We start from the raw sequence: 26455 nt of genomic DNA, 5'->3' as shown, positions 1-26455 counted from the left end.
CCAGAGGCAGTGCCCAGCAGGGCAGATGGTGCTGGGATCCCACGGGACAAGAGCCCCCCCTTAGCTCATGGCCCCGAGGCTCTGGGAACCCGGAATTGGGCCTGAAACCACAGGAGCCTCGGGAGGCAGTGGCATGTCAGACAGTGTTTGTACATTTCACATGGGAGATGCTCTGCAACATGGAAGCCCTGCTCATCACAGTTCTGACACTCACAGACAGTGAAAAACCAGGGGCAGTGCTGGGAGGTCAGCCTCCTGGAAAATGGCCCCGCTGCTGAGGGCTGCTTCCTCTCCTGTGAGTCACCCCGCCCCACAGGGCCTTCCTGTCTGCAGGCTTCACTCTTATTTTTTAAGACATATGTTTATTGGTTTCAGAGAAAAAAGAAGATGGAGGGAGAGACAGAAACACCCGTGATGAGAGAGAATCATCACTTGGTTGCCTCTTGCACGCCTCCCACTAGGGATGGAGCCAGCAACCCGGGCCTGTGCCCTGACCAGGAATCGAACTGTGACCTCCTGGTTCATAGGTTGATGCTCAACCACGGAGTCACACCAGTCAGGCTGTAAGCTTCACTCTTCCATCAGTTCCTCCTCATTCCCTGGGTCCACGGTGCCTGGAGAGAGGCTTGTCACAGATGGCGGTGTCACCTAATACAAGCACCTGGTGGGCATTATTCATTCACAAGCCCAAGTAGCTGGGCCTGGATTCACAGTGATTGAGACGGAGGGAGACGCAGGGAGAGGGGAGCCCACGGGCCGGCCACCTGTAACCCCAACCCTGCTCTCCCCAGCTCTTCTAGCTCCTCTGCCCTGTGTCTGTGCTCTCTTCCCTCCTCTGTCAAGTGGTGGAATGTCACCGGTGAGGAGAGGCCCTCGTCTCCCCCAGTTGCTTGTAGAAGTGGGTTCTGGGGTACCCCTGGAGGCCCCCACGGGAAGCTGAGGTACAATAGAAAGCTTTATTTTCCCGGAAACACATCCTTAGGTTTCCGAAGTCCCATCTCCCTCAGTCCAGCCTAGCAGTGCGGCTGTGGCCTCAATGGAGCTGGCATCAGAGCCGTGTCCAGAGCCCCTGTCCAGGCGGGAGCCGCGCCGAGGCCAGCATCAGGCCAGCTCAGCTGCGTCCCGCTGCGGCTCCGCAGTCCTCATGTCTGACGAGGCTTTTGTGCAGATGGAAAGGGAGGGGGTCACTGGAGGCCCGGGGCGCTGCATAGGCTGGAGCCCTGGTCCTCTCATCACAGCTGCCAGCACAGGCGCCGCTCCATTAGGGTTATTACTATGTCTGCCCAGGTCGAGCTTAATTTGTCTTTTTCCTCCAGGAAAGGCTTTTTCTAAGCTAGGGACCTTTGGGCTGTGATCATGGAAACCTAACTAAAAGGGTTTGCACTAACCTGCGATTTATTATCTCACAGAACAAGAAGCCAGGTCGGTTAGCACTGCCGTGATGTCCGCGAGGACTTGCTTTTTTTCCGTTTTCCCTGCTCTGATCACGGGTGCCTGATAGATTTGGTGCCTGTCTCACAATCTCAGCATCTCAATCACTCCCCTCTCTCACCCGGGGAGAGGATAGGAGCAGCCCTACAAACCACTTAGGGCTCCAGGGACCTCTATAGCTTTCCGGGTTTGGTTTTGTTCGCTAAGGAAGGAGTCAATTGCTTTTGAGTGGGCAGTAATGGCAGTTGAACAGGCAGCCTGGCCTTGATTTTCAACTCTAGCCTTGATTTGCATTTCAGTCTTGTTCAGAATAGAGTAGCAAGTGGGAACAGACTCAAGCACTTTCAGAAAGCAATTGGGAGGGTTACTGGGGAATGCCTAAACGTTACCGATGGCTGAAGCCAGCCTCAGCTGTGAGGGAAATGCGATCGATTTACGTCTTGGTAAGAGTCCCTGTGCCCAGAGTCTGAGATTGGAATAGCTTTGGGGTAGCTGCCGGGTGGTCTGTCCTTTAGAAAAATAAAAATGGATTCTCTCTGATTGGAAAAACTATATCTAAAAGTCTATGTGGGAGGCATGCTTGCTGACCTGAAAAAAGAGCTCTAGTAGAAAGCTTTCTTTTCACAGAATTGCAGCCCGAGGTTCCCAAAGTCCCACCGCCCCCAGTCCAGTCATAGAGGAAGGGCAGCTGGGGTTCCAGTAGAGCTAACATCAGAACCAGTGTCCAGAGCTTCCTGTCCAGGTTGGAGCTGGCTCCCGGCCAGCATCAGGCCGGCTTCTGTCCTAGGCGATTCATCTCCTGCTGCATAAAAGGAAAGCTGGGAAGTCAGGATGAGAATCTGTCTCCACCCTCATCCTCAGACGCCCACATGAGCAAGAGACACAGGGCATCCGTGATTGTCTGAGATGAAAAAGACGCTACCAAAAGCCTAACTGCAATGAAAGCGCAAGAATTGGAGAGAGAGATCCGGGGCACATGTTGACAGATAAGGGCCCTGTTGTCACCCTCCAGTGTTTTTAACACTGTCAGGCCAGAATGAGACAATGTCTCCCCTGGCACATTAAAGAGAGACATTTATTATAGGGGAAAATCATTGGCCAATAAAATCCGTGAGATCCGTTAGCATTCCAGGCTCAGAGGAGAGGGCTGGTGGAGGTTAGGTGTTGGCTTCAAATGCAGAAAGCGCCGCCTTGCAGAGGAGAGTGGCTGGGCTTCATAAACACTCACTTCATGAGAGTCCCTGTTTGGCGATGCATGAGAGGATGGCGACTTAATGGAACTTACGTTCACATTAATGCATAAGGTTTGAAAAACGTTACAATGAGGATCTCTTGAGCACTGGTGCTTTTGCAAATCAGAATACATTGCTAGTGGTGGCGGTATCCTATTTCTTGGCCAGTTCCCATCAAAGAATAATATCTCTGCTGTATAAGAATGACTGAAGACGGTTGGGTCGGATTTTATTTCACACCTCCCGCTAGTCCTTTAAATCCTACTTAGCCATTTTAAGTTTTCTTGGGGAAATTCCCTCCATGAACAACGGCGCTAGCATTTGAGTGGTGACTGCTGGCAAAGCAATAACCAGAAAGAGGTGGGTTGCTTGCATTCCAACATGCTTGAGAAGGCACATCTTTTCTACACACTTTTGTTTATCTTTCTCAACCATTAGATGTCTGTGTCAGCAGAAATCACTGTGTGTGTGTGTGTGTGTGTGTGTGTGTGTGTTTCTCTCTACAGGAGATAATAGGTGCTGGGTAAGGAGTTGTCAGTGGAAAAATCAATGTTGTTGCTGTTTGGTAATGCATGAGAGGATGCTGACTACCTTGGAAATTTCTCTTGGTTTTTGGGCAGCCCATGTAAGTTTATTTAATGATGATATTCTTTTAAAAAATGGAAACAGAAACTGACAAGTCAGAAGGGAGTATAATTCAACTAATCTAGTTCATGTCAGAATTGAGATTCAAAATTTTTGAAAGGGATGGAGGGAAGGAACTTTCAGAGGGATAGACTTCTAACCCTTCATCTAGTATTCCATTAGCAGAGCCCAGAGAGTAATGTATTTACAGGGAGCTTATCGCCCTGTCCTCGCATTGGTTCAAACACATTCCTTTTCTCTTTCAGTTTCATGAACAAAAGGTGGCTATCTGAATAAAACTAATTAGCTACCGGGGGAAAACCACAGCCTTTCATTGCAATCAAAGCTTCCGGGGGCTCACTCAGAGGTTTGGTGTGTTGCAGGCCCTGACAGTGCTTAAGAAAGTGTTGGATAATTCCCATAATTAATTTAGAAATTACAGCTGACTTTCTGCTTTGAAATTGCATGTTGAATTTGAAAAGTGAGATTGGCACAGTAATGAAAAAGTGAACGCATGAGAGGAGTAAACAGTTGTTCCGTACAGTCAGGGAAATGTCCGGGAAGTTACAATCTGAAGGGACAGTGTAGAGATGACGGTAGCATCATTTCTGAAAGGTCATCGTTTGCAACTGAAACTCTAAAGAGAGAACACCTCTGTTCCTGGTGGGGAGAGGTTCTTGTCCCCATCTGTTGCTGGTGGGACTGGAATTCTTACGACACCCAGAGAAAAATTAATTTTCTGAGAGTTGGCATGGGAGAGTGAGTGACTTTTATTTCTGTGGAATTGCATCCCTGAGTTCCCAAGGTCCCATTTCCCCTTGTCCCATCACGAAAGGGGTGTAGATGCGGCTTCAGGAGGGCTGGAATCATTGTCCAGCGTTTCCATTCCATTGGGGAGGGGTGGAGGAGGGGGATGTTAAATGCTTGTGTAAATTATCTGCTTTCAGTAATGCTTGAATGGGAATATTCCAGGTTCTATGATTCCGATTCAGTGACAGGCGGCCTTAGCTTGTGCTCCCTGCCGCAGGCCATCAGTCCCCTGCCTGTGGGGTCCCCATGGCCAGTGCTATATGGGGGAATACAAGGAAGCAGAGAACCCTATGAGCCAAGGGTCATAGAGAGTGATTCAAGAGCCAAGAGAGAGAATTCCTTTTTCTTTTTTAGGCGATTACATATTTCCACATTTTTGTGGGCTTGCAGTGGCCACGCCCATCTGGCCAATGAGCTCTGTTCCTAGGTGTGACTGACAGGTACCTTCCCTAGTCACCCCAACTTCACTGTGCATGCATTGGTCATGGTTACCCCTTTGTTGAACCCCTTCCCCCAGTGACCTTCTGGGGACGGGCCTGTAGCTTCCTGGGGAAGCTGCCCGGGTGGCATGCCTACAATGTCTGGCCTTCCCTTTCCTCCTTCCCTGTGGTTAATAACCAGCTAACGGCAGCGGTGTCACTGAGAGCTCCTGTGGCCTCTGAACCGCATTGGACCCATGAAGCCCAATTAGAAACCCTGCTCCCCTTGGGAGTGAATTCCATGGTGACACCATTTATTCATGCACACTGGGATGCTTTGTTGTCTGTTTCACTCTGAAAGAAATAATCACTTCTGGAAGAAGACCATGTTTCCAAATAGCGGGCCAACTTTAGGTCTTCTGAGCTGGGCCACCCTATGTTATGGTTTTCATCAAGGCTGTCTCAGAGGCGGAGAAGATGAAATCTCCAAACCCAGTCCATGTGAGACAGAGAGGAATGAAAAGGACAATCATTAAACCATCACCAGGCAGGTGTCCAGACCCCGGTCTGCCCTCCGCTGTGGGTCAGGGGACAGAGACCCCATTCTGCCTGTGGAGCCGGTCCGGCCGCGCTGGATGCAGAGGAGTGGCTGAAGGTTATCTTGTTAAAATCCTCTCTCTGGCTCCCAACTGAACGTGTCCATTATCTGCATCTCTTGGGTGACCCCTGAGACACCCCTCCCTCCACACACCCCTCCCCAACCTGTGCCTCCTGCTGACCAGCCCTCTCAGTGGTTTCTCCAAGGCTGGGCCCTTGCCTCTCCCAGCACTTTTGCACTGTCTCTCCTTTCCCGGGAAACGCTGGGGGTGTTCTGCCAGCCCAGTGCCTAGCCGCACTTCAGTTTCTGCCTAAGTGTTACTTTCCGAAGAGGCTTTCCCTTCCTCTGACCTCCGTGTCCTCAGGCCCGGATCTCCCGAGCACTTAGCACGGGTTAGGGTCGCGTGTTTATTTTTCCGGAGCCGTGTGTCTACAAGGGTCACCCCATGGCTGCTGAGCGCTTGGAGAGGGCCTCGCCTGCCCGCATGAGACATGCAGTGAGCGCAGCAGACACTGTGATGACTTAGCACATGCTAGTACACACGGAACGTAAAACGTCCCCTCGATGCCACTTAATGCTGACGGCAGCGTCAAGTCACGTCAGTTTGGATAAAGCATGGTGTTAAGTAAGATACGTTATTAAATTATTTTGCCTTTTTTAACGTGGTTACAATATAAAATACTAGGAAACAGAAAATACACATGATCTTCCTGGTCCCGCCTGGTCTAAGATCTGTCTGGCCACCTGCCCCAGCTGCTTTGGGCATGTTTCTCCCGTGTCCCTGTCCTTTGCTTTGTTTTCCCTTGGAGCCTCTCTGCCCGTGCGGCTACATGATGGTGATGGATCTGTGTGCATCTGCCAGACTCTCAGCAAGCCCCGGGGTGAATGAGCCTGGAGCTCGGGGGGCGGCTGCAGCTGTGCGTGGGGATGCACACTTGCTCAGCATCTTCCTGGCCACACTGCTGACTCTGCGCTCCACGCACCGGGAGCCGCGTGATTACCTGCACATCTCACCTCCTGCCAGTGGGGCCAGAATGAGGGGCTCAACCCCCTTCCTGGAACCCCGCCCAGGCCAGGAACCTCCTCTCCTTCCAGCAGGACTTCCTAAGGAGCCAGGCTGACTTTGGCACAGGTTCCATGTTTCCAGCCAGGAAAACAGGTGATTTGGCCCCTTTGGTGAAGGATGGAATGGAACATGTGGGCATCTTTCAAGGTCTCCATTTTGAATTGTCCTTTACTTTTCATTTTCCCCAGAATTTCACAAACTGCTGTGTCAGTGGACTCAGGCTCTATTGCAGAATCCAGCTGCGTCACGAGAATGAGCATCAGAAATGCCGGAATACAGGGAGAGTAGACCCAACCTTTTATCATGAATAACTTAGGTGATACTTCTATTAACTATTCAGTGGAATCTCGCTCCACAAGCTGGCTCTGACTTGGCCAGAGGGAGCAGTAGGCATTGCAGGCTCTGTGATGTTTAATTTGGTAGCTGTGTGTTTAAATACTAAAGAGCCGGTTCTGAGAGCTGGATTGTTTAACACTCACCAGCCAGACTAAGGAGGCGCCTGCTGTCTGCTGTGCACGGGCTATCTGCACTCAGTGATAAATCCTGGTTTAAACTTTAATGTGATGCCCCATAAATAAACAGGGAATGCTGCATAATTACCCAGCACATGGATTTGCCTGAGCAACCGTTTAACACATGCAACCTGGCTGCAATCTGCACAGAGAATATCTTTGAAAATTTAATGTGGCTTCCCGTTGGGGGGAGAGTAACCGTTATAATGTTCAGAGTGTAGTTTCCTTCGTAAGTTATATTACGTCTAATCACTGGGGTGTATTCCTGACACTAATCTAATGTTGTGTGTAACTGCAATTGAAAACTAAAAAATGACTTTAAAAAAAAGATTGTAGTTTTCCCCTGATGGTTGGGAAACAATTCTAATGAGGTCAATGGGAGTCTTGGGTAAAATTATCTATAGATAAGGAAGCCCGGAGATGAGATATGCCTTTTAGCACACCTCAAAGTCGTGCCCCTGGAAGGTGGGCAATAGTGAACTTAGGGATGACCAAACCTGATTCAATATGGTCCCCAAAAGAGAAAGATATTCAGGTGTCCCCAAAAATGTATACACACTTTAATAGCTGGTAGTTGAATTTTGAAAATGAAAAGTATTTAATAAACACTGCCTTTTTAGTTATTTAAAGAGTGTATATACATTTTGGGGGAATATCCTATATATAGTACCACATTAATGATTGTTTACTGTTATCATAAGCAATATTATGGGAAGATGGTAATCTTTCCTGTTTTTTTTTTTTTGTTGTTTTTTTTTTTTACAATACCAAATCATCTTCGTTCTATGGAACCTCTCTCCCTTCTGACAACAGAGATGAATCCCCTGGCTACTGTGATGGCATTGACCTTGAGGAGGGAGTATACATCAGGATTCTTCAGCTCTTGCCCATGTGACTGCAAACCCCATTGTCAGATGTCCCATTGGGGCAACCCCCTTCCCGTGTGGGAACTTTTCAAGTCCAAGTTGTGAAATGAGGCTTTTTCTTCTCTAGCCGTAGCTCCAGGGTGTGAGGCGGGTGAACCCACATGGAGGAAGCGGTCTGAGGGAAGGGAACTGACAGGAAAGTTCCAGAAGGAAACATCCAAGCAGAGAGCGCTGATGGTGCAGGCCTGCGGTTGGAGCTCCCTGCCTTTCAGCAGGTGGGTCACAGGAGCCAGCACATTTCCCAGCACCCACTTTGGCTGGGTCACCGGGGTCTCTATCATTTGAAACAGGAGAAGACCAATGCGTCCCATTAATTAGGCAACAATCCATGAAATAACGCCGCGGCCACTACCTTCAGGCATCCTCCCATCCAAATGCCTACACCATGGCCTTTGCCTCACACCTGCTGCTTTCCTCAAACACAAACAACCTTCCACAGACTCGAATGAAGTGATCAAGAAATTGTTGGTTTTCCTAATTATAAGGATTTTAATTTTTTGTTAAATCGCAGCATTTTATTCAGCCCGCTCTCTCCAACGGTCCTCCCGTCAGGCAGTGGGGCCTGTCAAACACAGATATTACTCCGCTGATGTACAGTGGGATTTACATCCGAGTTTTCTGCCGGGAGTTGCCAGAAGCATTTGTCAGGATGTTTTTCAAATCCTATCACCCTCCAGCAACCGTGTCATCTGTCTTCGCTTGTGGGGATTTCCATGCACAACATTAAGAACACACTTAATTGACAGTCAGCAGGAGCCCGGGGGCAGCGCATACGATCAATTATCCAAACACGCCGGCAGTTTCCGCAGAGAAGACGTTCATGAATCTCACATAACAAGGTTGCACGTGATGTAAAAGGACTTCAGTGCTTTGATGGCGTGGAGGTATCACCTGAACTTGTGTTATTTTTATTTCAAATATATGTTAAATGGAAGTTCAATAAGCTTTCTCCCATTTGGAAATCTTGACAACCTTACCAGTGTAGACTAATCCTAAGTGGAATTACCAGAATCAAGAGTGGTGGTTTGATGCCCAGCTGGCATGGCTCAGTGGTTGAGAGTCAACCTATAAACCAGGAGGTCATGGCTCTATCCCCGATCAGGTCATATGCCCAGGTTATGGGCTCAATCCCCAGCATGAGGGGTGCAAGAGGCAGGCAAACAATGATTCAATCTCACCATTGATGTTTCTAACTCTCTTCCCCCCCTCCCATCCTCTTTGAAATATATATATATTTAAGTGACAGTGCCATCTGACAGAGGGCAGGTTGTGGGATGTAAAAGTGAAGGAATTAAGCAGAAAAAGAGAAACTCATACACACAGATAATAGTATGGTGATGACTAGCGGGAAAGGGGTTGTGGGAGGTAGAAGGAGGTAAAGGGAAGATAAATGGTGGTGGAGGGAGACTTCACTTGGGGTGGTGAACACACCTGATACAATATAGAGATGATGAATTCTAGAATATACCTGAAACTATATAATTTTGTAATTGTCACCCCAAAAAATATTTTAAAAGTTAAATGCAGTCATAAGAGTGGGGGTCTCAATCAGAGATGATTAGAGCTGTGTCCCGCCCCCCCCCCCCCCCCCCTGCCATCTCATCCCCAGCACATAGCAAAGAGGCAACAGCTGACAAGCCAGGTCCAGAGCTCTGGCCAGAAACTAAATTTTCTGACACCTTGATCATGGACTTTTAGACTCTATAGCTGTGAGAAAATAAATGTCTGCTCTGTGAGCCATCAAAAATAAAAATAAAGAAAGAGAAGAAAGGAAAAAAAAAAAAAAAGAGTGATGGTTCCTATCTGTAAGCTCTTTTGTGAGTATTATCTTCTGATGGAAGATTCTTGAGGCCCATCCTTCAGCCATTCTCACAGGCTCTGTGACTGTGACATCACAGTTCTGGAAAGAAAAGGATGTCTATTGAGGAGAGGAGATTCTAACATCGTTTTTTTCTGGATTCAAAGAGTATTGGATATCAAATCTTTGCTTTAACATTATTTGTAATAGAGATAATTCGGTTTATCACAGTGAGTTATTAAAAAAAAAAAAAAAAAGACAGTTGTCTGAGAAGAGCTTGCATGTTACACGAAGAATTCTGAAAGTCGGGCAGCATGCTCTGGGCCTGAAGGCAGGTTGTGGGCTCTGGGACCAGACAGACTCGGGTCTGAATCTCAATTCTGCTTTCACTGGCTGTGTTACCCTAGGCAGGTTTCTTAACTCTTCAATCTCTTCCCTTGTAGGCTGAGCAGTGACAGTGCCATCCTGATAGGATTGTTCTAAGAATTGAATGAGACAATGTTGGAAAAGGGCTTAGCACAGAACTGAGCAGAATAAACATTCTGTGTTTTGTTTGTGATTCTTTAAGAATGTGAATTTATCCCTCACTCCTGAGAGTTTTTGTTCTATTTTATACTCTGTCTCCAGACCTTCCTGTCCAACCCCTAACACCCATCTCCAAGCAACCACTGATCTGATGTCTGTCACTACATATATGCGTTTGCATTTCCCAGGATTTTATGTAAATGGAACCACACAGTACATGTTCTTTTATTGTCAGTCTTCATTCAACATCATCATTTTGAAATTCATTCAAGTTACCGTATTTTCCAGCGTATAAGACGACTTTTGAAATGAAAAAAAAGTCAACCGAAAATCGGGGTCGTCTAATACGCCAAGTATATCCCGAAAAACATCTCGATATGCCACTAAATGAATTTTCCAATTCGATCCCGAAAATCATCTTGATATGCCGCTAAACGAATTTTCGAACTCGATCCCGCTTTACCTGAAGCTACACTGTGTTCTAGTGAAAAGCCTGCTCAGATTGGCCAGAGTCAGAGAGGCGGTCTATTAAAAAAAGAACTGGTGTTGCCTTGGAAGTGGGGGGTAGTCTTATACAGCGAATATAGGCCTAAACCTATGTATTAACTGTAAAATTAGGGGGTCGTCTTATATGCCTGAAAATACGGTATAGTGAATATTGGCAGTCTGTGTTTTTTTGTTTGTTTTTAGTTGCTGAGTTGCATTCCACTGTATGGATATAGCACATACCTTTCTACTCACTTGTAGAAGGACATTTGGGTTATTTCCAGGTTGGGGCATTCCAAATAATTCTGCTGTGGACATTCATGTCTGAGTCTGCACGTGAATGTATATTTTCCTTTGTCTTAGGTAAATGCCTAGGAGTGCAATGGCGTGCATTATATGGCAGGGATATGTTTATATTTTAAGAAACTATTGAACTGTTTTCTAAAGTGGATGTAACATTGCGCATTCCCATTAGCAGTGTATGACACTGCCAATTGCTCCACACTGTTGCCAAGACTTCTTAGTCAACCTTTTCTGTTTTGGCCACTCTGCTCCATGGATAATGTGCCTCATTATGGTTCAATTGCATTTCCCTAAGAACTAATGGTGCTGAGCAGTCTTTCATGTGCTTATCAGCCATCCATATATCTCCCTTGTTGAACCATCTGTTGAAATCTTTTGCCTATACTTAAGTTTCTGATAAAGATATTACTGAGTTGTAAAAGTTCTTTATAGAAGTCCTTTGATGGGTATATGTTTTGTAATTATTTTCTCCCAATCTGTGGCTTGCATTTTCATTTTCTTAAGAGTCCTTTTTAAAACACAAAAGCTTTTAATTTTGATTAAATACAGTTTGTCGTTCTCTGTCTTTATGGATCATGATTTTCATGTCGTATCTAAGAAAGCTTTTCCAAAGGTGCAGGTACAGTATTTTCTCCTGAAAGTGTTATGTACTGCATTTTTATCTATCACCTATTTGTGAGTTAATAATTTTTATATGGTGTGAGGAATGGATTAAAGTTGTGTTTTTGTGGATTTTATCATCATTTCTCAAAAAAATCATCCTTTCTCTGCTGACTTGCTTTCGCAGCCCTGTCAACTTAATAGTCCTCAGGCCCCGAGTAGGAAATGAAATCCTGGGAATCTATGATTTGAGACTCTAGGCTGAAGGATGTAGGGCTCTTCAATGACTGCCCCACTTCATAGGAACCTCTTCGGCCGAAGACCAGGATTCTCCTGTCAGCGTTTATCAGAATCACCAGCTTCGGGCACACAGTGTCCGAGATGTTTTTGAGGAGCTGTGCTAATTACAGCCCCCGTGTCCTCTGAAGCACAAGCCAGCGTTCATCTGTCAGTCACACGGAACCCGGGGACACCGTGACCCAGCCCAGGAAGCCCTGTCCTTATAGACGGAGAGAACTCGCTGAGATCCTCGCTGTCAGGGAAGCAAAGGACATCATACAAACAGGAGTGTGAAAGGCTTGATCTGCTCCAACGCCATTGCTATAATTTTCTGTTTAAGTTAAAATTGCTGAGATGACAGCGGTGCAGGTTTGATTCATGTGGATTTGAGTTCGATCTTAGTTTTAAAAAGAAAACTAACCCAAAAGGAATATAATTTTTTTAAATCTCATGAAAGATTTGCTTCTCATTGTTAATTATTATTATAACAAGGCTAATTATATTGTTGGTAATAGAGTGATCATGAAGATACGGATACCAAGATCCATCGTATGCCAACTTTGGACTTGAGAAGGGATCATTGACCCAGATGCTGGGTATTCCTCACTTATTACTCCTCCTCCAGAATGGAGGAATGGTTCATTTTAGTTTAACCTACATAATTACAGAGCCTTTGTTTCTGGCTTGTATGGTGAGCAGGAAGTTATGTGTCCTCAGTGTTTTATGACACTGCTGTTTCAATGTCTCTTAGAGGAGAAAGACATTTTTAAAACCTGAACTACAACGTGTCTGAAGTCTGCAGGGACTTCAAGGAGCCACAAGGATCTCGTACCAGATATATCTTCATCTTCTACTTCATTCCTCGGAGGTTCGTGGCTACTCTCCCTTCAAAGAGGGACAATTGTATAATCGTGTCCAAGGGGTGATTTGAGATTGGATTGAAGGTCCCTGAATATTCTTCATGTGGAGGGAAGCCCCATGTCCCTTCCGAGCAGAAGCCAAGTCTAATTTATCTTGATGTCTCCACTGTCTACTGACAGAGGACAGGAGCTTACTCAGCATCTGTTAAAAACTGTGGGCAACTATCACAGACATCTTTAACCAACAGACTTGGACCAGATTGGTCTTCATATAAGATTGTGAGGAATGTCATTAGATTTAAATCATGTATGTCTATTTGCAAGTTTGAATTTTAGGAATGGCAATTACATAAAATTATTTGGTAGAGTCCTACTTTCAAATGTGTTTGGCTAAGAATATTTTATCAGCCAGAACTTGTACTTCATGAGTAGCAGGTTTAGATAAAAGCAAGAATAGTCAGATCGTTAACAAATATGCCTGGATTCCTATGAGCCAACTATTCTCCCTTGTTGAAAATCACTGGGCTAACATTGTAAGGGCTTATTTATTTTCTATCTGTATATAAAGGGATTAGAAGTGAGAGGCCAGAAATACATGGCTACCTTATGCCAGGAGTAGCGTTTTGGGTTACTGTAGCTTTGTAGTAAGTTTTAAAAATGGGAAGTGGGTATCCTTGAACTTTGTTCTTTTTAAGGTTGTTTTGTCTATTTGAAGTCACTTGCAAATATTTATACATTTTAGGATCAGATTTTTTTACTTAGTCCTGTTCTCAATATTGTTCCCACACCCTCATCTGTGCCAGAGATGCTCTGTCAGTTCTCTAGGGAGCAGGTTTCCAGTTCTGTTCTGGGGAGGTGCTAGCTGCATGGAATCAAAAGAAAATAAATTCTGAGATAAATCCTTGTGCCCAAAGACCTTGAGGGTTGGTTTCTACACCTTCCCCTTTTCTACTTTGTTATTAAACAATGTTTTTCTTAACTGCCTCTTAATTCAAACCCCATTCAATATTTTTAGGTTTCGTCCCTCCTTTAGACCACTTTTCATAAGTAGTGGATGCCATTCATTTTGAGCCTTTCATATTCTGAAACAAAACAGAATCAAGTTGCTTATTGATTCTCCACATTGTTGACATGGGGCTTAGTTTTCTTGGATCTGCTGAGTCTACAGCCACATCTTTATTTTTTTTTAAATATATATTTTATTGATTTTTTACAGAGAGGAAGAGAAAGGGATAGAGAGTTAGAAACATGGATGGAAGAGAATCATCGATCAGCTGCCTCTTGCACACCCCCCACTGGGGATGTGCCAGTAACCAAGGTACATGCCCTTGACCAGAATCAAACACGGGATCTTTTAGTCCTCAGGCTAATGCTCTATCCACTGAGCCAAACTGGTTTCTGCTGCAGCCACATCTTTATCTGCTTTCAAGCATCTAAAATATTGTTGCCACTGTTTCCTCTATTACTTTGTCTATGTGGGTTCATATCTTTATTAAAGCCTCTTTGTCAGAGGTTCGGGGGGGGGGGGGGGAGGAGTGAGCCTACATGTCTGTGTTCAATCTGCCCTTGGCATGTTTGATTGGAAGCCTCCTTAGCAATAGTCTCTTTGTATAACATATTGAGAGCTTTCAGTTCCATTACACAATATTTAATAGTGTGTTCTATTGTGGGGATATATGGTCCTTTATTTAACAGTTTTCTATATTCTCAAAGGTTGTTTGTTTGTTTGTTTGTCTTAGTTTTAGAAGAAGTGCTGTGATGAACATCCATGTATAAAATGGAGTGCATTCCCATAAGTATTTTCTAGAAAAGCATTCCTAGAACTGGCAGTCAGTCATGAGGTCCATTAAGAATTCTGAGCTATATTGTTAACCCAGCAGAAAGGTTTTATTGATTTCATGTCTGCTTATGAGAGTGTTCCTCCCAATACATACACACACTTATCAACATTGGACATTATCATTAAAATAATTCCCCTATTCTTTCATTTTTTACATTTTTCTAACCAGAAGTGGACTCAACACAATTGGTTCTGCTCTAATGTGATTATTAGTAAGAATGGCTTAAAATCTAATATCCTAAGTTAATATCTATATTTGGTGGAAGTCTCTAAATTTAAATCCACTTATATTCAAAATAATAAAACTTTCCATATAACAGATTATTTGGTTTGGTTGTTTAGAAGGATATATTACTGCTGATTCTTTCTAGCGGTTTCAATAGAGAATGCTCCTGCTCAATTATATATACTTTTTCCCCCATGGAATTGGCAAGAATTTTATAAACCCTACTTAGATAACATTCTGCACCATTCACCATAGAATAAAATTTGGGGGGACTTAATCATTTTCTCAAGTTGGGACTACTTTTTTTATATATATTTATTTGTTAATGTTGGCCTTGCCTGAAGGAATTCTTTTGGCCCCATCAGTGAAGACTCAGGAAACCATATATTGAGGAGAAAGTCTTAGCTGCTTCCAAGTTTCACCAGGGCGTGGTAGCTTTGTCTGCTGGTTATTTCGTCTTTAAAGAACACGGGAGTCTTCTTAATAGCATCAGAAAATGCCTGCACACAAAGTTAATTCCTTCCTGCTCCCATTTATTAAAATCTTAGAGACAACTAGTAATTATGAAAGACTGTTTGAATGACAGACAACTCATCCATCTCTTAGGAACTGTGACTTTTAAATATCTTAACTGCTGAACCTTTCCTTTACATGAAATGTTAAGTCCTATTTGCTTGACTCTCCCATACTCCCGACAAGGTGAGCAGTTCCGATCAGATGGAAATGCCAAGAACACTTGGTTGGCCTCTGAAAAGAGTCATGTAATTGAGTGTTTCTTTTTTAAAATTACCGAATGTTCTGAAATATATCTGCTTCCCAAATCTTCTGATGCAATACATTTATTTGCTTCTTCTATGGTGAAATATGAATTTACATTCAGATTTTACCTTTTACAGAGAGAAGAAGGGAGATGGATAGAAAGGTAGAAATATCAGTGAGCTGCCTCCTGCACATCCCCTATTGGGGATCCAGCCTGCAACCTGGGCATGCGCCCTGACTGGGAATCAGACCCTGGTGACCTCTTCGTTCATGGGTCGACACTCAATCACTGAGCCACACCGGTTGGGCCATATTCCACTTCTATTAAGTGTATTTTGTCAGCTCCTCATTCATTGAAAAAAACAGTTTGAGAAACAAAGAAAAGTGAATTTTTTTTAAATGGCATGGGCAAGGAGAAGCCCTTAAAGATTCTTAAAAACAGTGATGAATGGGCCATGGTTGTAATTGAGAAAGATGTTCCCGTGTCCCTGTCAAGATAGGTCCTAGGGAGTTCAGACTGGTGGCAGAAGGTCACATGAAAGACATTATCAAATGTCTCCAGTTCACAGCTAAGATGGTAGCACCACCCTCAATGTGAGTCAGGACAGTCAGGCAAGCATGATCCATGGCAGGTGTCTGAGAAATGCTCACCTGTCCCAATTCAAATAACAGACTGGTAGACATGAAGCATGGCAAAAACCAGACCGTTCTCGCGGTCTTGCAAGAGGGGGTGTCTGTGGGCAGGCACACGCGGAGCCGTGGCCACAGGCAATGTAGCCCTAGGCTGCGGGTACCAGGCTGAAGGACTTACCACTCAGGGTATCCCTTAGGGGTGTCCTCTGGAGAGAGCTGAGGAATGTCCCCTCGTAACTCATTGGTTAACAGAGCCAAATATCAACAGGATAATGATTGACATTTCTTTTGAGAGTCAAATTTTTTAAGCTTAAACTTCTTCTAATGTCACTTCTTTAAAACAGACTTGCCCAGGCCGTGGTATTTTGTGGAAGAGCCACACTCAAGGGGCCAAAGAGCCGTATGTGGCTCTCAAGCCTCGGTTTGCTGACCACGCCCTAATGCATGAGAGTCCCTCCCCTGTTCCTCATTGGCTGAGTGCAATTGGGTTAACAGTTTTCCCTGGACTTCATCTCCATCTTATCTTCTCCTGTTGGGTTGTTTATTATTTATGTATTGTAACGGGCTGAGGCCTTTCCTAGTTGTCTACACTTCCCTTTGTCTAGCTGTGGCAGATCTTCCAGGAAAATGTGCTGCTGCTCACAACATAGTTCTTTGTTCTTACACCCTCTCCTCCCCTTCCCCCCCACCCCTCCCTACATGCTCTTTGCCCTGGGAAATTCAGTAACCACCTGGCCACAAGCTGTTAGTTTTCTCTAAAAGTTAACTTTGCTGAGGATGGATCACAGAGGCCTGTTTCCACAGGCATTTCAAACAAAGGGATTGGATGAGGAAATGGTTCCCCGGGGTGTGCCAGAGCTGGGAAGCCAAACAAGAAATGGCAAGGCACCACGGGATTCTGAAGAGAGAGAGAGGAAGTGAAGGACAAAGCCTCCCACTGGGCAATCTGGTTAGAGCTGCCCCCATGGGGAGGCTGTCCCATGGGGAGGCTGTCCCATGGGGAGGCTGTCCCATGGGAGGGCTGTGGAAAGTGCTGACTCCTGGAGGAAGGGAGAGGCTGTCTGACTAGTGTTCCCAACCAGAAGCTGCAGGTGCTCCTGTGGGAGCACCTTATCTGAGGGTGACACCCGGGTAAGCCCTGCCTCTGCCCTCTCCACTGACCTCCATCGTTCAAGGTCTCCCTGTGCCTGAACCTCCCTGGGGTCTAGGTGACAAGACAGGGAGGGAGATGGAGTGGTCCAGTAGGAAGGACAGAGTGTGGGTTAGACCACAAGCAGTGCCTGTGCAGGGCGGGTTTGTGCCATAGGACACGGGCAGGCGGTTCGCAGTGGTGCCAGAGGCCATGATGGATTTCTACTGGGCTGAGCGGGCAGCTGCTAAAGCCCCTGGGAACAGTGCGTTTGCCCAGGAATGAGGGCAGCTTGGGAACCAGGAGAGCAAATCTGATTATAAATATAGCTGCTCCTACATTTTAAGGGGTTTCGATATCTTACCAGAATTTTAAAGGAGACCCAGACTTTAAATCCTTACATTTTCAGGCATTTTAAAGCCTGCAGTCCATCTATGCATGTAGAAAAACATATGGAAGTGGGCATGTTTTTAAAAAGGAGGAAAATGTGTAGCTACTCAAAAGAATAGTGGCTTTTGGGGCTGATGTCAGTGAGAGGGACCTGAGCGCTCCTGCCTGCCATGCAGCATTATTTCAAGGAGAGTCCTGCCCCTGGAGTGAGACTGGGCAGAGCCCTCGGCCCCGCCTGCTCCTGCGAGGCCGCTGAGCAGTTCTGGCTGCACGGTGAAAGCCTGGCCATAACACAGAAACACGAGGCGAACGTCACGGAGAAGGCCAGACCTCAGACTACATGTCACAGTTCCAGCTCCAAAACTATGATGTGGGCTACGACCTCAGCCACCTACATCCCCAGACACCCCACTTCTTCCCTGAATCCAGCCGAGCTGCCTGGCTGCTGTGTGTGCTTCTGGGTTCTTTATTAGGTGTTTTTTATTTGACTTTTAATTCTGAGATGTAGTTGTCTCACTTTCTACATACAGATTACATGCATAAAATTACTCCTTCTTTTTATCATTTATACTGAGTGGACCCATTGTGTTTATGACTCTATTGAAGTATAACTCTTTATGTATTTCTATATCTATGAACAGGAAGTTGCCGTGACTTTTAGGGTCTTGATGGGGGGGGGGGTTCTCTTCTTTTACCCCACACTGTCCCACTCTGTGCAAGAGCACAGCACTGATGTTGTACACCACATTTTCTAGAGTGCTTAAGGATTTTGTTTATTTCTGGGCTTTTTACATGACATGTTTGAACACTTCTATGTAAGAATTCTGAGGCACTTGGTCTTGGCCAAGGTAAGAACCCCCTCCTGAGATCATGTAAAATTCTCTGAGTTTCGGATCTGGTTGACACAGGAACATTCTAGAAGATTCCTTTGGTGAGTCCTGGGTGAGTGAAATGTCCATTGTGTACGGAGCAGCGGCCTGGACCTTCTGGGTCTGCAGTGAGCCTTCTGACTGGGATGGCTCTGATTTCATACGTGCGGGGAAATGTATAACTTTCTTCTTTTATTATTGAGACAGTTTCAACAAAGTTGCCCTCCCCCTTGCTGCCTTGCCATACTCTGTGTAGAATGTCCTGGAACAGAGCCTGGCTTGGTGCACTGGCCTCTCTGAGAATGACCCTTCTTCCGCCTGCCCATCGCATTTGGATGGCATCACAGGTTCGGGGCTCTGTGCAGTTCTTCGCCTTGGCGCCAGCAGGAAGGACTCTGGTTGTACAGACTCCCCTCGGAGACACTGCAGGCATGCGTGGTTCCAGCCACGGCCAGGAAGCCGGCCCCACAGTAAAGCGAGCTGTAAGCTTTGCTGGCCGAGAGTCTTGCCTTCAATTTGCACAAACGGCCCCATCTGTGATGCAATAAAGTGAAACCTGCAGAATGCGGCGGGCCTGTATGCGGGCCTCAGGGTCAGCTGGCCTGCGTGCCTGCATTGTAGGCTGGTGGAGAGGGAGCCCACGCTCATCCCGAGGCTCAGCCCCCACACGTGAGTCTAATTCCCACACTAGACTGAGTGCGGAGCCAGCTGCTCAGCTCTCCCGGGAGCAAGCCTGCTGAGCTTTGGGGGCCTCCCACCGCCCCCTCAATGTTTCTCTTTTCCCTCTGCTTCCCACCTCCCCTCCTCTCTAAGGGAAAGCATGGATAAGCCCAGGCGAACGCTGATTGATGGCAGCGGTGTTTATTTCATAAACCGTGTAAGAAAGCATGCCACTGGCCCCGCGCTTGGCTGGGCCACACAACGTCTCCAGGCCTGAAGGTGGGGACACAGCGGCAACACAGAACGGTGGGAGGGCGGCATGAGGCCCTGAGCACACCTCCAGGGGAGACCTGAGCCGGGGCCCCAGTCCTGATGGAGGCAGATACCTGGATGGGAAACACCTGGCACCTGCGGGAGGCCCCTCCTCCCTGAGCCCGGGCCTCCTGGGAGACCTCCTCCTGGGAGACCTCCTCCTGGGAGACCTGGCCACCTTTGCTCGGAGCTCCGGACAGCGGCGTCCCCGTGGCTGGCTGTGCAGGGGCAGGAGGCCGGAGGCAGCTGCATGGGTGTCTGGAGCTGAACCCTGAGACCTGGTTGGACATCTCATCCCAGGACGGAAAGGTACATGAATTCACTGGCCTTGGGGGTGCATTCCGGCTGCGGGTACCAGGCTGAAGGACTTACCACTCAGCGTATCCCTTAGGGGTGTCCTCTGGAGAGAGCTGAGGAATGTCCCCTCGTAACGAGCATGTACTCTGTCTCCCCCCGTGTTTGCACTGTCCTGTCTGGCAATGTTCCACGCGCTGCGTGGGCCCAGGCGGCGGACGGCGTGGGGGAGGCGGCGGGCTGCTGTCGCTGCCCTGTCCGTCTCTTCCCGCTCCTCTGGTGCGTTTATTGGCTGAGGCTGCTGCTTCGCTACTGAGTTGCTGTTGGGTTGTTGGGCAGACTTTTTTTTGCTGGTTTTGACATTTGTGTTTTGCCTTTTTAAAATCACAGTAAAATACATGTACCATAAACTTACCCTGGGAACCACTTGTAAGTGTGCAGGTCAGGGGATTGAATGCAGTTCGTTGTTGTGCAGCCGTCACTATGGTCCATCCCTTAACCCCTTTCCTCCTGCACCGCACAGGTGAACCCAAACCTAGTAACCAGTACCCGCTCCCCCCGCCCCACCCCTGCGCCACCATCCGCTTCCTGCCTGTGCTTGTGACTCAGGGCCTCGTGTTGGTAGAATCATCCAGACTTTGTAACAGGCTCATTTCGTGAACAGAATGTCTCTGGACTTCACCCGCCGTGCAGCATATTCTCCAGTCCCCCTTGTTTCTGGGAGGGGCTTTGGAGGGACAGCTGGCGATTCGGGGGCGCCGTCCTGTTTGTTGGAACAGCCGCTGTCTCATCTCACCTCACTGTCTGTCCCCTGAGCCTTCTGGTGCTGACTGACCATTGTTCTGCACGGGACAGTTACACAGGTATGTTTTAATGCCTCACCATTTACCACGTGGTCAGACCAAAAAAAGGAGCCAAATAGCCGAAACCGGTGTGGCTCAGTGGATAGAGCGTTGGTCTGTGGATTGAAAGGTCCCAGGTTCGATTCCGGTCAAAGCATGCTCCTTGGTTGCAGGCACATCCCCAGCAGGGGGTGTGCAGGAGGCAGCTGATGGATGTTTCTCTCTCATCGATGTTTCTGGCTCTCTATCCCTTTCCCTTCCTCTCTGTAAAAAAAAAATCAATAAAATGTATTTTTTAAAAGAAAAATAAATAAGCCGAATAATTGCTCTCCACGTACAGCAAGGAAGGAAAGGAAACGGTGTTTTTCTTCACTCGGACTGGGTCAGACCGTGCTTCCTGCGGGGGGTCAGGAGAGCGCAGTGGCCGCTGGCAACGTGTGCGGAGGGAGGAGGCCCGCGCTGCCCACCCGGGCTCAGGCCTCTAAGCCCCGCACGCTGCCCGGGCTGGGCCCGCCTCTCACCTCCGGAGGCTCTGGCCCGGCGGTGGGACAGATGGGCACATGTCATGCTGGGTGTCTCCTTCAGCAGGACATGCAGAGGCGCAGTGTCTGCTGAGCCCCTCGGGGCTGGATGGAGGTGGATGCTGGGCCTCGGATGGGAAGGAGCTGGGCCAGGGCCAGGGACGGGGTGGGAAGGATGCAGATATTGGCGAGCTGTGCCTCCCGCTGGAAGAGCTACTCACCGGGGTGGGGAGAAGGGGCTCTAAGTGGGAAGAGGACAGATCACTGCGACACATTTACCATGACAAGTGGTCACAGTGAACGAAGGTGCTGGAACCATGAGCGTTCTTATGCGATCCCGCGTGGAAAAGTTAGAATGGGCGTGAGCGTTGACTCCTATGGGGTTCGCCGAAGCATGAGGAGGAGCAGCCCAGCCGTCTGTGTTTTGCTCCCTGTCCCTTTGGCCAGCACCACCAGGAAGTGCTGTTTTCAAGGGTTAAGTCCTTCAGCCGAAGGGCCTGTTAGCACTAGGGTTCCTATCCAGCCGAGCTTCCTGCTTTCCGTTCCTGCTGGCATTTCTGGGTGTTTCCCAAAGTGACTCATAGGCCAATTAGCAATTAGGCATTAGTGACTCACTGCGCTGGCTCTTAGAGATAATATATTTTCAATTTCACAGGAGCTTTTTGGAATCAAAATATTGGCTGCAGTGGTAGCAATTAGTGTCCCCCTGGCAGATCCTTGGGGAAATATTTTTAGATAGCCCGGGTTTGGAGTGCTCTGTGTGAGCAACGGGGATGTTACATTCTGGGATTTCATCCTACTTGCCAGCTAACACCTTAGCTCCATGATCGGCAAACTGCGGCTCGCGAGCCACATGTGGCTCTTTGGCCCCTTGAGTGTGGCTCTTAGGCCAGCTTAGGAGCACCCTAATTAAGTTAATAACAATGTACCTACCTATATAGTTTAAGTTTAAAAAATTTGGCTCTCAAAAGAAATTTCAATCTTTGTACTGTTGATATTTGTCTCTGTTGACTAATGAGTTTGCCAACCACTGCCTTAGCCCATCACAGTTGCATGGAATTCGGCAGAAACCATGAGACTCCTGGGCAGACCCAAATACAATGTCATGGACAGGCCGGTGGCAGTAAACTCGCAGCAGCAGAAGTAGCTGGGGTCCCTAAGGCCCGATGGCGCCCGCCCACCTGAGGGGTGGGTGTCAGGAGAGGTACCTGAGCTCAGGGAACCCAGACCTTTTTTAATGGACTCAGGAGCACCTGCCTGAACTTTGTCCCAAGGGGAGACATTCTCTCCATGACATTGGATAGTAAGCAATGCTGCCCTCTGCTCAGGGTGACACCATATGTTCCAACCTATTGACTGTGTGGACAGCCAGGAAACAGGGTCCGGAATGGAAGGGCAGTGTGTGCCTTGTGTGTTGAAGATGGCAGAAATGCACTGTGGGAACTGCCTCCTGACTCTATCCTGAGGTGCTTTTCTGCTGGTGTCTCCGTGACAGGCCAAGCAATGTTCTCGGTGCCGTAGAACACATGCTCCCTGACATCCTCATCCACTCCCCAGGGACCTGCCATGGCTATGGGACAGATCAGGCGCCTGAGACTTGGAGAAAGAGAATTTCTTGTTTGGATACAGACAGCGAGTGCCCCTGCGGACTTCCACCCCGGCTTCTCCCACTCCCGTGCCCCTGCTCGGGTGCACGGATTCATGCACATTGTAAGGAAATTGATTAGAATTTCTGGGGCCGTGCCGTGGCTTGAAGAGCGTCTGCCCAGTGAGGGGGATACAGGGGAGAAAAAGAAGGAAAACTCACACGGGAGTCTCCCTCCATTGCTGGTTCTAAAGTCTCACTCTACGATGGACCAGGTGGGAAAAAACCTGTTCCCAGCGCTGTCCCTCTTTTCCTAAAAACAAAAAGTAATGTCTTAATAATTAACAGCGCTCATTAGTGCTGTAAGCAGATGGCTTTCCTTCCTCTTCCCACTTAAAGCAGAGCGCCGGTGACATTTCAGTTCCCTGGTTGTCTGGTCTCCCTGCGCCTTCAACATGAAATGAGTCAAGATTAAGTAGAACATGTGTGTTCCCAGAGAGGTGAGCATCCAAAGTCCCCATGACCTCTTTCTTTTGTTTTTCTCCGTGTTCCTGTTGTGTGAATTCAGTGTGCTTATGCATATTATGAGTATAGGTCTATTGTAAATCTGACATAGCACAGATACAAGCACACATACACCTCTATTCCAACGTGCACATTTCACACAGTGTTTCTGATACTAGCGTGCTTCTCATGTGGATTTGTATGTTCAGTGATGGGTTGGGTTTCTTCCTCTGAAAAAGCTCTGGTTAACGGTGGCACCTGTTCCAGTGGGGAATTTACTGAGTTGTCCATGAGGAGCTGTGTGGTTAAGGAAGAGGCCAGGTTGGGAAAAAAAAAAAAAAAACACGCCCAACTTTATAATGAATACAGACTTTTTAGCAGTTTCGCCCCACATCAGACTGCCCTCCCCGCGGATTTCTGAGTGGGAGGAGAGGCAGAGCCCCTGGGCTAGTGAGTCCTCCTCCAAGGACACTGCTGCCAGCAGCCTGGTCCTCCCCTCACATCACAGACACCGCTGTTGGCACTAAAGCCACTTCATCTCTGGCTGCTCTCAGACCAGCGATGCCAGGGATCCACAGATGGGAGTCTTCTGCAAACAGGGTCAGAGGGAGGAGCCGTGTCTCCCGAAGTTTTCGCGGGTGACTCTGACCCTCCAGGGGGCACACATGGCCAGACGGGGGTCTGATGGTTTTCTGAATAGTATTCAAGCTCTGATTGGATCTTTGGCGGTAAACAATTTAAACTCAGCTGTTTTGAATTCTTTTTAAGGAATAAGAGGAAACCATGCCCAATTAGCGTGGCTCAGTGGTTGAGTGTTGACCTATGAACCAGGAGGTCACGGTTTGATTCCCAGTCAGAGCACATGCCCAGGTTGCTGGATCGATCTCCAATAGGGGGTGTGCAGGAGGCCACCGATCACTGATTCTTTCTCATCATTTGTGTTTCTATCTTCATCTCCCTTCCTCTCTGACATCAGTAAAATACATTTTTTTAAAGATAAAAAAAAAAAACCCTAATATAAGTAAAAGGTCAAAGCTTCCAGGGGAAGGCTGAAGCCTTCCGATTACATTGCGAATGGAGGATTTGTTTCAGATTTGGAGGTGTGAGTGTGTATTCTCCACTTACCATAATACAGCCGCTGATGCGCAGATCCTGGCTATGGCATATGGAGTGTTGGGAGATAGGAGAAATGCAGTTGTTTTCTTTCTTTCTTTTTTCTTTTTTCTTTTTTAATATATTTTATTGACTTTTTTACAGAGAGGAAGAGAGAGGGACAGAGAGTTAGAAACATCGATGAGAGAGAATCATTGATCAGCCGCCTCTTGCACACCCCCTACTGGGGATGTGCCTGCAACCAAGGTACATGTCCTTGACCGGAATCGATCCCGGGACCCTCCAACCCTCCAGTCTGCAATCCGACACTCTATCCACTGAGCCAAACCGGTTTCGGCAAGAGGTGCAGTTCTTATGTACAACCAGGAGGCTCTGGGACCACCCTGCTTTCCAGATTTTAGTTGGCGGTGGATTAACAATGAATCTCCCCATTCCTGAAGGGCCTGTGCAGCTATAGTTTACAGTATTGGGGGTTGGGGGGGGGGGGGAGAAAGCTGGATATTTCAAATATCTACCAGGACAAGGCATTTCTTGGAAGCTTGGGCTCGTCCAGGCTCTCCCCATAGTCAGAGTGCCATTGTCCTCAGTGTTATCCTGAGTAGCCAGGTTGCACACACACAAAGCACACAGACACCCATTGCGGGGAGGAAAACACCTCTCCTTGTTACCGCCTCTGGCACTTCGCCCAGCTCATTATAGACTTTATTTCACTTAATTCCGCACAAGGAGCAGCAGCACCTGCGGTGCCCACACGCATTGTAGTCCCTGAATGCCAGTGGAAGGCCATTGTTCTCCTCCACTCATTTCCCTTCTCCATTTGTTCCCCTTTATCGCTCCTTCCTCTGTCCAAGTCCCTCTCCTCCTCTCCTTGACCAGGCTCCGGGTCCCGGTGGCTGCCATCCACCGCCCTCCTCCTTTCCCCGCAGGCCTGGGCCTGCCCGCGCTCCCTGGCTGTCCTGGGGCGCCGTTGGCAACTTTGGCAGCTGACTCGGCTCAGCTGCTGGCATAAGTCAAGTCGCATTTGGCAAACTGTGTGCGATGGGTCTTGAAACTGGGTTATCCTCACTCTAGAGCAATTAACTAGGTAATTGTTCTGGCACAAGGACAGCCGGTGCTATTCTTGTAACAAAATAGGTGATTCTAACTTCAGCTCCACTTCCTCCAGGACGGCGGGCTGGGCTGGCCGGCCTTGTGGTTAGGCACTCAGGGCCCCGGAGCTGCTTCCTGCTCCCTGTGAGGAGCTCTGTGGCCTTGGTCTCTGACCACCGGGAGGCCTGGTCTCCCCTGAACTAGAAACCAAGTGCCTTTGAACTCAGCCAAGTGCAGGCGAGGGTGTGACACATCCCTGCCGTCCTTCCTGACTTCCTTCTGCTCTTTTCCTGTCGGCTCAGCACTATAGATCCGTCCCTAAAAAAGGTGAGGGAGCCTGCACTTCTCTCTCTCTCTCTCTCTCTCTCTCTCTCTCTCTCTCTCTCTCTCTCTTTCTCTCTTTCTCTCTCTCCCCCTCTCTCTCTCTTAAATATATTTTTATTGATTTCAGAGAGGAAGGGAGAGTGGGAGAGAAAAATATCAATAATGAGAGAGAATTATTGATTGGCTCCCCCCTGCATGCCCCCTATTGGGGATCAAGTCTGTAACCCGGGCGTGTGCTTTGACCAGGAATGGAACTGTGACCTCCTGGTTCATAGGTTGATGCTCAACCACTGGGCCACACCAGCTGGGCTCTGTGCTTCCAAGGTGTGACAGTGGAGAGAGTTCCAGGGAGGGAAGGGGAGGTCCCTGGTCAGCTGTTGGTGCTGCTTACACCATCCGCCAGTCCCTGTGCCAATCCAGCGCTCAGCCACAGCTACAGAAGCTGGCCTCTGTGCTCAGCCTGGCCATGGCACCCTGCCCCGGGGTTCATGACGGTGTCAGAGTTCATTGGCTCCCATACATTTATTGGGGATAACTTAAAAAAAAAAAAAAAGAAAAAAAAAAGCATGAAGGCTGCGGGTGTTTGGAAGAAACAAATGGAGTCCTGCAGCCCACGGAGACCGCAAAGGGTCTGGGCTGGAAATTGGAAATGAGCGCTAGATCGTGTATCAGGTGCGTGGGAATGAGTGCCCAGGCAGGGCTGTTTTCCTGCCTTCCCTCTCCTCCTGCTTCCCGGGAAGCTGGGCAGACAAGCCCCCGGCCAGCCAGCCAGGGGAGAAGCTCTGCGCTCAGAGATGTGCATCGCTGGGTGAGAGAGGAGACAGGTGTGAGCCGGATAACAGGTCTACCTTTACGACTCTCCCACCACATTTGGTTAAAGGAGATGCAGCTGGAAA

Source organism: Pipistrellus hanaki (assembly GCF_964339955.1).
Source record: "Pipistrellus hanaki genome assembly, chromosome: 10".
NCBI lineage: Eukaryota > Metazoa > Chordata > Mammalia > Chiroptera > Vespertilionidae > Pipistrellus > Pipistrellus hanaki.
The sequence above is the reverse complement of the archived record's forward strand: the minus strand, read 5'-3'. Positions refer to the sequence as shown.